General features: G+C 41.1%; 1 protein-coding gene across 2 annotated transcripts in view; it reads left to right on the top strand.

Annotated features, from left to right (window-relative positions):
- The window catches only part of cdc14ab (cell division cycle 14Ab), a 179,171-nt gene that overhangs the window by 22,129 nt on the left and 143,855 nt on the right, over positions 1 to 13,187 (top strand). The gene's annotated exons all lie outside the window — the stretch shown is intronic.

A 13,187-nucleotide genomic window follows, 5' to 3' on the forward strand; every position in this document is an offset into this window, starting at 1 on the left:
CAGTTTAAAATGAAATACTGAAATTGTAAATCTAATATTTATTAGTCATGTTGCTCCTAAAAGTGGAAGCTTACACATGTTTTGTCTTGAAGCTATGTTAGTAGTTAATTTACATATTTCTTGAACATCTGTGTTCATGGAGTTGAACATCCTAGAATCAAAATCTACAATATTAATTAAACTTACAGAATATACTATGTTCTTTACTAATGCTCTTTGCTGATGCAGGTAGCAACAGATATTTGGATCATCGATAGTCACAGGTGAGGTGCTGGAAGACTGGAAGTTGACTAATGTGGTGCCACTATTTAAGAAAGGTGGTAAGGAAAAGCTAGGGTACTATTAACCGATGAACCTAACATTGGTGTAGGCAAGTTGTTAGAGGGAATCCTGAGGGATAGGATTTTGATGTATTTGGATAGGCAAGGACTGATTAGGGTTACTCCACATAGCATGTACATCTCATGTACAAAGCCATGTACATTGGTTCATAGTTCCTTGAAAGCGGAGTTGCAGGTGGATAGGATAGTGAAGAAGGCCTTTGGTATGCTTTCCTGTATTGGTCTGTGCATTGAGTATAGGAGTTGGGGCGTCATGTTGCAGCTGTACAGGACATGGGTTAGGACACTTTTGAAATATTGTGTGCAGTTCTGGTCTCCCTCCAGAAGAAGGATGATGTGAAACTTGAAAGGGTTCAGCAAAGATTTACAAGGATTATTGCCAGTGTTGGAGGGTTTGAGCTATAGGGACAGGCTGAATAGGCTAGGGCTGTTTTCTCTGGAGCATCGGAGGCCAAGAGATGACCTTGTAGAGATTTATAAAATCATGAGGGGCATGGATAGATAAATAGACAAGGTCTTTTCCCCAGTATGGCAGAGTCCAGAACTAGAGGGGATAGGTTTAGGTGAGAGGGAAAAATTTTAAAGGGACCTAAGAGCAACTTTTCCACACAGAGGACAATGTGTTTATGGAATGAGCTGCTAGAGGAAGTGGTGGAGGCTGGCAGAATTACAACATATGGATGAGTATATGAGAAGGAAGGGTTTAGAGGGATATGGACCAAATGCTGGCAAATGGGACTAGATTGACTTAGGATATCTAGTTGGCATGGATGATTTGTATGAAGGGTCTGTTTCTGTGCTATACATCTTTATGACTCCGAGTCTATTTGATTTGCATTTATTAACAACAAGTTCTTTGATATGGCCTTGCCCGTTGCTATCTTTCTTTACAAAATTTTTTCCTGAAATTTGTGCATATTTCAATGTTACTTGTCAGCTCATGGACTTCAGTACCTGAGTTGCAGATAATACAAACAATGATGTGCAATTACCCATGAACATCCACACTCCTGTCCTTTAAAATGGAACAAAAGTAATTCAAAAACGTTTTGAGGTAGTTCTGTCTAGGGCACCTATCTAAGGAACTTGCTGGAACTGAGCTGATTTGCCTCTAATATTCACAGCCATCTTCTTTTTTGCCAGTCCATATGAGTCCAACCAATGGGGATTTTGCATGCTTCTCATTGACTTCAATATTGCTGAAATTCTTTTGGTGCCATATTTCATCAAACACTGCTCTTGGTTTCAAGAGTAGTCACTCTTCTCTTCTCCTGAAATTGAGCTCTTTGGACAAAAGCTGGATGCTCCTGATGGAGCAAGCCCAAATTGGGCATCTGTGAGCAGACTATCACTGTGTAAATGCCACCTAGAACTGTTAGTGACATCGTCCATTATTCTGCTGATTTTTGATCATTGTCTGGGATGAAGTTAGCCAGCTGGGAATTGTCCTGCTTTTTGCTAAGACTTCTCAGCAGTTTTTAAGATTTATTCGCATAATTTTTTGTAGTTCTTAATTAGGTAATCCAGGATATTTATTGCTTTTGAGTGCAGCAACTACCTTCCTCACCTCATTTTCAGCAAATATTTTTACACTTTTATTCAATGCTTAATTGAGAACCTGATCAACTTTGGGCTATGTTGACCCAGAGAGAATCTATTGCGGGCTTCCTGGAAGTGTTCTGCCCACTGTGATAATTTGACTTCACCTTCCTCTTTTGTGTTTAGTATAGTATCTCTTGCAGTGACTGGTCCCATACTTGCTGAGATGCTGTCTGTAATCATCTTTGATTTTTATGCAGTGATTTAACTGTGGGAAGCTGCATCTTATGTACTTCCTTGCTGATCACCTTTTTTCATTTTGTCTTTTTTTCCTGTTTGAATACTTCTTTTCACCTCTGCATCTTTATTTCAAAAGGGTTTGATGGAAGACAAAACAAGAATCACTGTTTTTCTGCTGAAGTACTTTTGTTCTTACACTGGAAAGTTCCAAGAACGGTTGCTAATTCATATCCTTCAAACAAGTTTATGTAATGGTTTCTCTTCCCTTGCTACTTTTAATTCCTTGCACCAGTTCCATGCACTTTGAACACCTTGGGTCCCCTTACCTAAGGAAAGGTATTGGAGGCAGCCCAAAGTAAGATCAGTTGTCTGATCTCAGATATGGAAGGGCTGTGTTTTATGAGTTGAGTAGCTTGTGCCCCCACTCATTGGAATTTAGAAGAAGCTTTTTATTGAAACATACAAGATTCTTATGAGATTTAGAGTCATAGATGTACAGCATGGAAACAGACCCTTTGGTTCAACTCGTCCATGCCTATCAGATATCCCAACCCAATCTAGTCCCACCTTCCAGCACTCACCATATCCCTCCAATCCCGTCCTATTCACATACCCATCCAGATGCCTTTTAAATGTTGCAGTTGTACCAGCCTCCACCACTTCCTCTGGCAGCTCATTCCGTACATGCACCACCCTCTGTGTGAAAAAGTTGCCCCCTAGGTCTCTTTTACACCTTTCCCTTCTCACCCTAAACCCTCTTGTTCTGGACTCTCCCACCCCGGGTAAAATACTTTGTCTATTTAACCTATCCATGCCCCTCATGGGAGATTTGACAGGGTAAATGCGGAATTGTTGCTTTCCTCTAAAGAGAGTCTAGGACCAGAGGGCACAATTTCAGAATAAGGGGTTATCCATTTAAAACAGATGAGGTGGAATTTCTTCTTTCCTAAGGATAGTGAAACTATGGAATTCTTTACCACTGAGAATGTTGAGGCTAGATTGTTAAACTGAGATAGGCATATTTTTAATCAGTAAGGAATGAAGGGTTATGGGGAAAGGCAGGAAAGGGGAGTTGAAGATTATCAGATCAGCCATGATCTCTTTGACTGGTGGAGCAGATTCGAGGATGAGTGGCCTAATTGTGCTCTTGCATCCTGTGGTGCATTGTTTTGTGTCCTTAAGAGAAAAAAAATGAGAAATGACTGTTGAGTAGCAAATTCTGTTGAATGACTTTTTGACTGTGGAATTTCCATTTTTTTTGGTTTTGGCCTCCACTTGGTCTAGGGAGCCACAGCTCAGCTCCTCCATATTTCACCTGCCACCAAGCTAACTTGCACTTTGAAGATGAAGAGATCAACTTCCAGTTGGTGGCCCTGCTCCCACTTGCAGCCTGTAGAGCACCATCCAGTGGTGGGTTGGGTTTTTGGGGTGATGCTGCATTGCTGAAGCAGTGGGACTACGGGGGAAGGTAGGGCCAGCAGAGGGAAGAATTGTGCCTGGGATATTGAGTAGGAGAGAAGGGAACAAAGGTGGATAAAGTGGATGAGGCCTACTGATAGTGTTCAAAGCTATGGAGGAGTAGGAGTAAAAATATTCTGACTGAAGCCTGTAGTCTGGGCTCTAGAAATGGATCAGCGTCCAGGGTGCTGGAAAATGGTAGAATTTCTCCGCCACATTTGTCAATTTTTTTTTTCTCTAGAGAATTGAGTCTCATCCAGGTAGAGTGGTGCTTGGAGAAGAAATTCGATGGTTGGGTAGGATCTGATTTCTAATTGGGGGGGGGTGTAGGGGAAGACCTGGCTTGGGAAGAGGGTGCTTGTCATTAGGGTTGGAGAGAATTCGGTTATACTGTGGATTGGCGAGGGGGTATTTGTAGAGAGTCCAGTTTCACTGAATGTCTGTCTCTGTTGAATGTGGAGAGTTTAGCACAAATCTGTACAAGAACATTTGATGCAGTTTTCAAATTGTTATTTTTAAAATACTAATCCTGAATTGAAATCTTGTGTTCTATAATAATATGCCATAGACTCATAGGCATTTATAGCGCAGCCTGAGACTATTCAGCTCATTGTGCCCATGCCAGTCAACAAAGATCTGGTGACATTAGTTCTATTTTCCAGCTCTTGGCCCATCGCCCGAGACGCAATGGCAGCACAAATGAAGGTCTGCATACTGTTTAGCTGTTAAGAGTTTCTGACTCGCCCACCTTTTTTACGCAGTAAGTTCCAGACTCTCACCAGTTTTTGGGTCAGAAGACCTCTCCTCTTGGCCTCTTCCCACTTATCTATGCCCTCTGGTTATTGATTGCTGTACTACTATAAAAAGTGCTGTTCCCCTCCTATTTATGCTCCTCAATTTCTTGAACAAGTCGTTCTTCTAATGCACATTTCATCAATGCGATTTAGCTGTAATGCGATTGGTGAATTGGGGAATGGATTTTTTTCAAATCGCCAACTCCCGGTGGCTGTTACGTGATTCCATCTCCGTCAGAACGTGAAGAACTGGTCTCTGTCAACATCACTTTGTCAGTTGACTCACGCCCTTCCTTATGAAAAGCTTCATGAAAGGCACAGTGCTATACTCAGTGATTTTTAGGTCCTGTTTTTGCAAATTTTGCTGTGTTTTCCATGAATGTGGAAGGACAAAATTGCAAGAATGTCGACCAGAAGCATCCAGATGAAAAAAACCGTGGATGGTGACTGTAGAATGACTATAACACTTGAACAGAAGCTAGATGTTATAAAGCGTTTTTGAGCGTAATGAAAGAACATGTGATGCTGTTTGTGCAACAGGATTAAAGGAGTCTGTGCTAAGCACCATTAGAGACAATGTGAAAAGAATTTAAGCAAGCTGCATTGCTGGAACAAGTCTGAGTGCTCGCAAATCTGAGATCACAAACAAAGGAACTTGGGGAGTTGGAGAGACTTCTAAATGTATGGATAGAAGATCAATCGAAAAAGCAATCTGGGACCACCTTTCTCACTATAAAACAGAAAGCCTGTCAATCTGAAGTCCTAAGGGGGGGGAAAAAAGCTGAAAATCCTGCAGATGTGCCTGCCTTCAGTGCTCTTAGTAGCTGGTTTGCTGAGTTTAAGAACTGCTATGTTTTTCATAATGTAAAGTTACGTTGCAAAGCTGCCATTGCAGATGAGGAACCTGCGCTATGTTTCTTTCCGAGAACGAGAAAGAAAGCTGCGCTTTAGATCAAATCTTTAATTTGGACGAGACAGGCTTAGACTTATACTGGAAGTGATTGGCATCAGAGCCTACATTTCTAAGAGTGAAGCACATGCTCCAGATTTTAAAGATAGTATGACTGTGTTGTTGAGAGACTTAAAGCTTAAGCTTGTTCTGGTGTACTACTCTGCCAACTTGTGACCTTGAAAGGATACCTTAAGTCCACTCTAGGCCTTTATTTCAGGTCAAACAAAAAAGGTTGGATGATCAGGCAGATTCTTTCTGACCTTTGTTGTTGATGTTTTTGAGGATTTTTTTTAGAAATTATTGAGGATTTCAAGATTCTCCTTATTCTGGACAATGCACCAAGCCATCCTCCCACCATTGATGCTTTCAGGAAGCTCATCAAAGTGCTATTTCCACTTCTGAACACAACCTCTCTCATTCAACCCATGGACATGGGTACAATAGGAGCTTTTAAAGCTTATTATTTAAGGCGCACATTCAAGAAGCTGATTGCAGCTATCGAGGAGGATAATGAAAACCATGTTCTTCACTTTTAGAAGAGCTTTAACATTATGATTGCTATTGACGTCATTGTGGAGGCCTGGGGTGATGTCAGTATGGACTGTTTCCATACAGTTTGGTGAAAGCTGCTTCCAGTTTTTCATGGTTTTAAAGGCATTGAACCATCAGGAGCTACCAGCAATCAAAGAACATTGTGTCACTCTTGCAAAGCAAGTTGGATTTGAAGAAGTGTAGACTGAGGATGTTGGAGCTGCTTGAGCCCTGTTGTAAAAACCTCACCACAGCGGATCTGTAACAACTTGTTTTTGTGGTGGAAATTGAAACTCTAGATGAAGGTGAAGTCCAGGATACAGCACCATGAGAACTTTCCACTTCTTTTGTTTTCAATCCTGAGGGAAGTTGAAAAGCAGTTGTAGCTCTTAGAAGACGATGACTACGATGCAGAACGCAGCAGGATAGCAGTTCATGGCATAGAGTCTTATCTGGCATCTTATTGACAGCTTCTCCATGAAAGAAAAAAGATGGCGAAGCAGCAAAATTCTGACTCCCAAGGAACAGTCTGAGGATGATGAACCACCAAGCCATCCACTTCTGCACTAAATATTTTCTTGTGTTGTAAACCTGCACCCAAAACTGCACCTGAAAGTAATGATGATGCTGACGATGACCCTTAGCTTCTGTCTTAATGCAATACTGTAACTCAGCAAACTGAAAAACCCTTTGAGATGTTACATTTATTGCATTATTTCATTAAAATATATGACTTTAATGTTTACTATCATTTGTGTTAGGTTAACTACTATTTTTTGTTTCTATTTTTACTGATAAGGTTGGGGCGAACCACCAAAACTGCTTTTCCCCATAGGCACCATTGTTTGTTTGTATTGCATGATTTTTTATAACACGAGGTCGCATGTGAATGCAGCTACCACTTTATAACAGATGAGATTGTTGGATTCTCTCTCAGTCTTTGTTGCTTTAAGAAAAACAACTTATCCAATCTTTCCTTGTGGCACAGATCCTCCAACCCAGGCAACATCTTGGTAAATCTCACCTGCACCTATTCTACTAGAATTACATCCTTTTTTTAATTTGGTACTCAGAATTGCATGCACTACTCCAGTTGCATCCTAACTATAATTTTTATACAATTCCAGCATAAGCTCCCTGCTCTTGTATTCTGTGGCTTGACTAAGAAGGGTAAGTCAACTAGGAGAAAGTGAGGACTGCAGATGCTGGAGATCAGAGCTTAAAAATGTGTTGATGGAAAAGCTCAGCAGGTCAAGCAGAATAAGGGTTTATGCCCGAAATGCCGATTCTCCTGCACCTTTGCTGCCTGACCTGCTGCTCTTTTCCAGCAACACATTTTTAAGCTAAGAAGGGTAAGTATCTTATGACTTCTTAACCGCCTTTATCTACCTTCGCTGTTACCTTCAGGGATGTGTGGATATGCACAGCAAAAATCTTTGACCTTCAGTACTTTCCAAGATTCTACCATTTACAGAGGAAACTCGATTATCCGAATACCAATTATCCAAAAATCAGATTATCCGAAGGAGATCTCGAGATCTCCTCCTATGGAAACATTACAACAAAGACGTGTTTCCAACAACGATCGTGTCTTTTGTTTACAATGATTAAACAGGCACCGTCTGCAAATGACTGTTCTCGCTCTTCTCTCTCTCTCTCTCTCTCTCTCTCTCTCTCTCTGGTCCAGCTGTCCCGGAGAGGGGGCAAGTGTCTACGGGGTTGGGGGCGGGGGCAATGTTTTACAGGGTCAGGAGCAGGGGGGTGGTGTGGCATGGGGTTGGGAGCAAGTTTGCATGGGTTGGTAGTGGGAGGGTGGCAGAGGCAGTGTTGCACTCTATCGGGGGGGGCAGGGGGCTGTGTTGGACGGGGTTGTGGTTGCGGGGATTGTTGGGGGCATGTTGCACAGGGTCGATGGGGCGGTGTTGGATGGGCTTGGGATGAGTTGCACGGAAGCAGGGTGGCGGGTTTGGTGTTGGGGGAGGGGCAGTGTTGGACAGGTTTGAGGGTGGATAGTGTTGGGGGCAGGGGGTATGTTGGTTGTGGGGGTCTGTTGCTGGAGGCAGGGGGTGGGCGCTGTGCTGCTGCTGCTAGTCTCCTGAATGGGAGACTTCCAAAAACTCCGAGCCCCAGAGGAAAGGCATTTGATCGATTAACCGAATAATTGATTATCCGAAGGAAATAGTGCCCGCCCATTAAGTTCGGATATTCGAGGTTCGTCCTGTTTCCTCCCACAATCCAAAGATATGCAGGTCAGGTGAATTGGCCATGCTAAATTGTCCATAGTGTTGGGTGCATTAATCAGGGATAAATATAGGGTAGGGGAATGTGTCTGAGCGGATTACTCTTCGGAGGGTCGGTGTGGACTTGTTGGGCCGAAGGGCCTGTTTCCATACTGTAGGGAATCTAATCTTTGCTCCCAGCCTCTCAACCAATTTTGGTTCCAAAACTGCACTCTTACTTTCTTGATCAGTCTGCCATGAGGGACCTTAGCAAAAGCATTGCTGCATCTTTGCAGACTACATTAATGCACACTATTTGGTTACCATCTTAAAATTATTAATTTGTCAAACATGAACTTCTCTTAACAAATCCATGCCGAAGTGCAGAAATATTCTGTCATCCGTAATTCTTTCTCATAACTTTCCCACCATCAAGGTTAGACTGACTGCCCTATAATTTCCTCATCTATTCCTTCCTTTTATTTAAAGGAATAAAAGGATATTGTTATAGGATATAGCTGACTAGTGCATGGCTGGAGATTTATGCCAACCATGAGCAATTTTCCAGTTCTCTGAACATCTCACCTGTGGCTGGAGAGGATCCAAAAATAACTATTGAGCCTACAACATTGCCATTAGCTGTTCTATTTTTGTTAATCCTAACCTTTATACCCCTTGACCTCCAGAGTTTTCTGATCTTGACCCCATCCTTTTGTCTTCATGGAAATATATTTATCCTGTGCTCATGATATTTCTCCTTGAATGCATCCCAGTGCCCTGATTACTTTATCTGGAAGCAAATGCTGTTAGTCCTCTTGGGTCAAATGGTATCTTATTTTAGTCAAATTAGCCTTTCCCCAATCTATTGCTATTCATCCTTTTATCTATAACTGTCCTAAATCTTAACAGTTATGGTTACCATCCCCAAAATGCTTTCCAACTGCAATGCCTTCTGCCTGCCAGGCCTCATTTCCCAGTACTAAGTCCAGAACTGTCACCTTCTTTGGGTGTTCGACATAATGTCTCAAAAGCCTGTCTTGGAACCAGTTTAAGAATTTTGCTCCATCCTTCTATTACACACTAAAACCATCCCGTTTAATACTCTGGTAGTTTAAATCCCCAGCGGTTCCTGCCTTATTATTCTCTCACTTTTCTGAAATGTGATAACATATTTGATCCTCCATCCCTCCATGACTCTTTTTGGGGGATAATTGTATACACCCAACAGTGTATTCCCCTTTTTTTGTGTGTTGTTTATTTCTATGTAAAATGGTCTCCTTTTGGTGATCAATCTAAGATGTCATCAATTCTTTGATCAATATTGCGACTCCACCCCCCCCCCCCAAAAATCTTTCTTTCTTTCTTTCTCATCTTTATTGAATATCCTGTAAGTAGGATTGCTCATCTGTCAACCCTGCCAATTTAATTTTCTGTGGTCTCAGCTCATCTTTATTCTTCAGGCTCCTTGCATTAAAATACATTCAATTTAACCTCGCTGAACTCACTTATTTCTTATTTGATGTATTTCCTGTACCCTCCAGGCTCTTTGTTACTAGTTTTTTTAACTCCTAGTTCCACCTCAGCCTCTCTTCCCTCTGAGCTGTTCATCAGGATACCATCCTCCTGTCAATCTACTTTACATGCATCCCAACAGTATTAACAATTCTCCATGAAAATTTTGGTCCCGTTTCTTTTCAGATGTAACCCATCCAGCTGCATAGGACCAACTTCATGCAGAAACAATCCCAATGCTTTTGGAATCTAAAGCTTTCAATCTGCACATCTCTCCAGCCATGCACTCATCCACTATGTACAATATACACTATTGCGTGGCACTGGGAAGAATCCAGAGATTACTACCTTTTTTGAGGTGCTCTCTCTCTTGTGCTTGCTCATGCTCTCGCTCAGTGTCTTATGCACACACGCACGCGCACCACACGCGTGTGCACACAGCACACACCTGGCTCACAGCTACAGGGCACTCTGAAAGCAGTTCTGCGACCTCTTGACTCTGTTATCCTGCAGCCATGGCTGTAAAAGCCTCTCTCCTCCATTCACTTATGAATCTCCTTCTTCCCCCACTGAGTGAGTAGCTGGACCACCACAGTGCCAAAGCCTTGGCCATGTCTAGCCTACATAAGAGGAATTTCTTACTCTGACTGCTTTCCATGGTTGGTAAACAGTTTGCAGGCAGGACGGACTTTGGGGATTTCCTCGCTTCCTACCTATCCGTGGACCTCGTCACCTAGCAAATGCACCATAGTGAACCTAATTGCCAATTGGTTTCCAAAATAGCCAGAGTTTGAGTTCCTGCCATCAAAGGCATCTCCTGCACACAGTTGTCTAGTACACCAGGGATGCCTTGGATTTCTCACATAATGCAGGGCCTGAGTTCCTTGGCTAAATAGGATATGGATCCTTGTTTTTATTTGCTTGAACCTAGGTTCATTTTAATTTTCAATGTTTTAGGTATGCTTAATATGCAGGTATTATTGGGAAAGTTAGTCTTTACCCTTTCTTAGTTTTCCCTGTGAAAGTGATAATGAGTTAAAATGGAGTGAGATTAGAAAATAGTTTGCAAAGCGACTGCCATAGTAATCCTGAAAAGTCGTATTCCATTTGTAATGTGAGCTTCATTTGTATTGCTTACACTAATTGCATTGCATGCTGAAAAGCTGAGGTCACTTTGGTGGCTAAATATGAATACATTGATTTACAATTTTAACATTAGTAGAACACAAACTAACATTTGTATCCGCTTGAAGTCCTAACAATTCCATCTATATGAAGCAGACTAGATGCATTTCCATTTCAGTACAGATCACAAGTGTTATTGATATAGTGATTTCTTGTGACAAAATATTTACAAAATATAAGTCTTTGCTTACTCTTGTCCTGGAAGGAGAACCAATGTTGATCTTGGAGTGAAATGAATCAATGACAGACCACTTACAAAGTCGGACTTTGCTGATTTTTCTCCTTAACAAAAGTGTTAGAGCATTGCAATAGCTCGTCAACTCAGACAGCATTTGGGCTGAAAGAATGGGACTAGCCATAAATGACAAGTAAAGGGAAATAAAATGTGATCAGACACTACCAACATGTGCAGATGTTCTCTATAAAAATAAAGTTTGTGCTATAGACTGTCCACCTATGTGAGTAATTCTTTAATATCCAGAGAACCATAAACAAATAAATCAATACAAGAATAGCTCTAGTATTATCAGCTTTCAGTCAACTGTTTAAAAAAAATGGAACATTAGAAACTCTTCTATGAAAACAAAACTTGGGTTTGAAGAGTGTAGATGCATGGTTCATTTCCTTTATGTTTATGAAAATTGGAATTGTTTTTTAAAAAATCAAGGAAGGAGACAGGATGTCTTTCATATCAGACGGCATCTGATAGATTTTTGAGATTACACCAATGAAATTTGGTGTCCAACACTGAAGTAAGAAAATGCTCAGAACAACCTTCAGTTTCAAACATCATCTATAAAAGAACGCTTAGCTGGCTTGGTCGTGTCTTCTGACTTCCTCATGGCCTGTCTGTTGAGTCATTCAGTAGGTTCCTCCTAGAAGTAGTTGATCAATGATTGAAGCTGAATGGCTGCCAGACTGTCCGTAGTGATCAGCAACTGGTCAATGGACAGTGGATGATATGGACAGGAAAGAATAAAATGCTTTGCTTCATGAGTCTCTAGGAAACTGCTGTGTCCACTCATGTTTAATAAGTCATCACTGGAACTTGTTACTTGTGAATCTCATCAGGTCAGTTTACCTGTACATCTGAAATTTAAAATTAATGCATAGTATCTTATTCTGAGATTTAAATAATTTGAACTGATTTAGCATTTCAACTATTTTTGTTCTTCAATACCAATACTAAAAAGTTTAAGTATTGTTATTGGAAACCTAGCTGTGGCTCAGGTATTTCAATATTTACATTTGAATGACCATTTTTTGTGCATTAAATGTTTTCAAGTAGTCATCAGCCTGTACTTTCCATAACTTGTGGACCCTTCAGATCCTTAGATAAGAATGAACCCATGCATCCAATAACCTTAGAAAGTTTTGATTGTTTTGGGTGACAGTGTTAGTATTTTGGGTTGGGGGAAGAGAGTGAATTAACCCATTAACCTTTTAGTTTTCCCAAAGTGCTTCAAAGTGATGCTGTTATTGTTCAGTGGTTGTATTTTATTTAGGAGAAGCCAAAGTTGACAGATGCCAGTGCTTAAACATTAATCTCAAAATGCAATCAAAACACTGTTACTCCCTGGATAGAAGTGCAATTTCCATGTGACTACATCCAGTCGTTGTGCCTGAGACATTGTCATTACATTGATATTTCCATGTAAATGCCTGACCAAAGCTATGAAAACATAGTGCCTGTGGCATCTAGCTTACCCTTTTTAAAATAGAGCACCTTCTAGTGTAATTAAACATTCCAAGGTGTTTCATGAGCCATTGTATATCAAAATAATACATTAAGCTATGATTTGGGACAGGTGAGCATAAGTTTGGTCAAAGAGTGAAAGGGGATTTAAGGATTGTCTTTAAAGAAGGAAAATATGATAGAGATGCAGAGAATTTGGGCAGGGAATTCAATAAATTGAGATCTAGGTAGCTGAAAGCCTGACCAATAATAATGGAATAATTTTAAAATCTCGATGCTCCATGATGGAATTTAGATACAGATTTTTAAAAAAAATTAGATTAGATTCCCTACAGTGTAGAAACAGGCCATTTGGCCCAACAAGTCCACACCCACCTTCCAAAGAGTAACCCACCCAAACCCATTTCCCTCTGACTAATGCACCTAACACTATAGACAATTTAGAATGGCCAATTCACCTAACCTTCACGTCTTTCTGACTGTGGGAGGAAACTGGATCACCCAGAGGAAACTCTCTCAGGCACAAGGGGAATGTGCAAACTCCACACAGTCACCCGAGACGGGAATTGAACCTGGCTCCCTGGTACCATGAGGCAGCAATGCTAACCACTGAGCCACTGTGCCAGTCCGAAGTGTTTGGTGGAGAATGGAGATGGGAAGGCAAGATTACAGAGGAAATTAAAAATGGAAGAAAGTCAGGAAATGAGTTGAGTAGTCAAT

Source organism: Hemiscyllium ocellatum, chromosome 9 (assembly GCF_020745735.1).
Source record: "Hemiscyllium ocellatum isolate sHemOce1 chromosome 9, sHemOce1.pat.X.cur, whole genome shotgun sequence".
Classification (NCBI taxonomy): Eukaryota; Metazoa; Chordata; class Chondrichthyes; order Orectolobiformes; family Hemiscylliidae; genus Hemiscyllium; species Hemiscyllium ocellatum.